Raw genomic sequence first — 3,436 nt, forward strand, 5'->3', positions numbered from 1 at the left:
AAAGTAAACCTTTTTCTTGAGTTGTAATATAGGGAAGATCTGTTGCTTTTTAATGTGTCTAACTACTTGTCAATGACAAAGCTAGACTATGCAGAATTAGTAAAATACCCTGTTTAAAGAAATGCCTTGAACTATGAAAAGGGGCAGACTGTTTCAATAAAAACAACCCTCCAAAAGATTTTTGTAACTGGTTTCTCTCAGATGAAACTGCTGCCATACTTTTTTAATAGTTTCCCTCTTAAAACCTAATGCATCTACCTAGCTGTAGAGCAGGGTTCATGGGAAGTGTGTAGGTTTTCATAATCCTCATATCCTTGTGGTGTCACTCTGGAACTCATCTGTGCCAATGATTTTGTGCCTCCCATCAACATGTTTTCTTCCATGAAAGTCACTTTGCTCCTGTCATGCATCTTACTCCCTAATTAAGCATGATCACTTATTGCTAGCTCAGTTTTTTTTGGTTTTTCTTTTTTTTTTTGTCCTTTGTATTTTAATGATTTGAATGTACAGTGCAGTTTGGCTTTGAGTCATCATTACTTAATCTAGTCCTGAGTGATGGCTGACCTTCAAAACCCCCCATTATTTTCAGTTTCTATTTTGTGTTATTGTTTATATATCTTACTTTGCAATGTGTGTCACTGTTAAATTACCTCAGAGCCAGCCAAATCTTTTTTTTCTGTTAGTCCTGGATAGCTCCATACTGAAGGAGGGTCAGTATATCAGTAATCTGTATGTTTTCTGTCTGAGTTAACTAATGACAGGAGTTCATTTTAATGAGAGAACAGAACATGGGAAGGTATCCTAGTTAATTTTTAAGAAGCTGGGACATAGAGGACGTGAAAGTACAGTGTTTTATGTAAAATGCTGTAAACACCTTGAAGACCATTTAAACCCTCCAAGAGCTTTTGACGGCACTGGCTTTAACAAGGAGTGGTGTGTTGTATGGTGTTGGCGTTATTTTTCCCCAAGCTACAGAAATGTGGATGACTTTCTCAGAGGTGAACAGAATCAGAACACTTTTCAAAGGGAAAAAAATTACTGCAGTTTTTTGGGGTAAATTTGGTACTTTATCCCTCTGCTTTCCTTGTGTTTTTTTTTTTAATTTTGCCAGCCACATCTGATGTGTCTCTGCAGAGATGCTCCTAATGAGAACTCTTGATATTTTTGTAACATATAACAAAAAAAGGCTTCAAAATTAGGAAGGCTTCTTGTAGAAGTAACACTAAGCACAATCTTAAGCACTACCGTTTAGGAGTCAATCATGTATAAACTCAGCAGTCAAGAGACTGACAAGACTGGAGGCAGTGTTCAGAACATGCATCAGACTGCAGGTTTGAGAGGTCACGAGTCCTTCAGCTGCTTGTATGTGCCAAAATGGACACTCTTAGCAAGGAGGGCATTTTTGTCACTGTCGCACAGGAAGCAGGGCATACACCTATGTCGGTGTTAATAAGTATGCAGAGATTTTTCTTTTCTCTGAGGCCAATCTCTGCTACTGTTTAATTGGATTCATCAGGTCTTTAAAATTATTCAGTGCCTACTTAAATCAGTAGAAGACCTCAGTGATGGATGTGGGCTTGGGTCACAGAGCAATGAAATGATTTCTTCTGGCTTCTTACGAATATTACTATTGGTATTCTCTGCTAGTGGATGATGACATGTTAAAGTTGGCATGCTGAACAAAATATTTCACCAGATGATATACAGAAATAATACTTTTATTCAAATTTACTTGTTTTCAAGCTCAGAAGACTTTTCAAACTTTCCAGGAGCTTTATAAAGTTGGCACAGAGCATCTCTACTCTGGTCATATCTCAGATCAGCAACAACTGTTGTATTTTTAGTGCCCTGGTAACTATATAGTGTACTCTGCTTTTATGAACAGAATTATGCTTCTGTAAATTCAAGCTGATGTTTTTCAAAGGTGAAGGTAAACTTTTGGTCTGAAAGCACAGATGTGCACAAAAATACCTATAAATGAGGACCTTTCCATTATTAGTGGCGCACCAAAGATGTGCCTCTTTCTTTAGCCTTTTGTTTATTGTAGCAGTGGTAAGATTGCAGTGAGCAATAATGGGATTAGGGGTGTAAAGAGTGGAAATACAATAACATTATAATCTGAAGCAGATGATGGATTGTTTCTTTCAGGAAGCCTGCTGGCTCTCCCAGGATAGTTTAGTTCAATATAAAATTTACAATATAATTTTATCTCATTAGATGTCTAAATCCATTCTCAGTTATGACTGGAGATAGCATTCAATAAGATTTACAGTGGACAGATACCTGTTTAAGGAGGCTAAACAATTTTATGGACTTAATAATTTGTATCACAGCCATCACAGGCACATTTGCGAGGTTTGCAAAATACAATGCAGTAATCATAAAAAAAATTTTAAATTCCAGTCCATGGAAAGAATTTCCTGTGAATTATTTCCCACTTATAACAACAAATGTTTGTTTGTATCTCATACTGCAGTCTCATTGCTACCAGAAGAAGCTGGAATGCTCTGAACCTGCTACTAATAATCTGCTTATTCATATTAGGAGGAAGGTCTGAAAAATAAGAAGAGAAACATCAGCAACGTGTACAGATAAGTTCAGTTTGCATGAAATTGGTCTAGCATCATCCAGCCTTTGTAGAGGTCTGCATGGCAGTGAGCCATTCCCTCTGATGTACAGACACCTCAGCCTTGACCACAAAAGCCAGCTCCCTAGAACTTAGATGCAGGGTAGACCCCTTGCTTCCAAAGTGGATGCTCAAAACCTGAATGTAGTGGTTATGAAGTCTTAGCTGTGTAACAACTGCTCTGGCTTTTGTTTACTACATAAAAGAGAAACCACACTTCTCTTTTTTGAGGTTATACTCTGAAATAAGTGGTTGGAAATGACATCTGGTTGGTGTAGTCTCTCCGGTTTAGCTGTTGCCTGGCTAGTGCTGGAATGGATGTGGCTACAATAGCTACCCAGGGTTTAGATATCTGAACTGCATGTATGTCATAGTTTAGGGGCCTAATATGGAGTGGAAGAAATCTTCAATTCATAGGTTTTCCCAGAGCCCCTGAGGAGCACTGCGGAATGTGGTCCGGTGGTTGCAGGGCAGAGATGAGCCTTGACTGCAGCCTGAGCTTGGTTGCTTCTGAGGTCAACAGAGAAGTCTAGCGTGCAGCTCACCTGCTGCAGTTTTGAAAATGTCCCTGGAGTAAAATATTAACAAGGAAGTTCAGTGTGCCCTCTTTTACCCTTTGACCTAATTTTGCCAATCTGAAAGGGTTTTAGTAAGATTAAAAATCTGTATTTCTAGCCTTTGGCCTTGACCTTTTGCTTTCACTGTTAACTTCATATAATTAGTTTCCTTTGGCGAACAGAAGCTCCTGGCATGGAGTTAGCTGCTTGGGTACCTCATCGTCACCAAATCTGGAACTACCTCAGGCGACAC

The sequence above is a fragment of the Pterocles gutturalis genome, unplaced genomic scaffold (assembly GCF_000699245.1).
Source record: "Pterocles gutturalis isolate BGI_N339 unplaced genomic scaffold, ASM69924v1 scaffold29333, whole genome shotgun sequence".
Lineage (NCBI taxonomy): Eukaryota > Metazoa > Chordata > Aves > Pterocliformes > Pteroclidae > Pterocles > Pterocles gutturalis.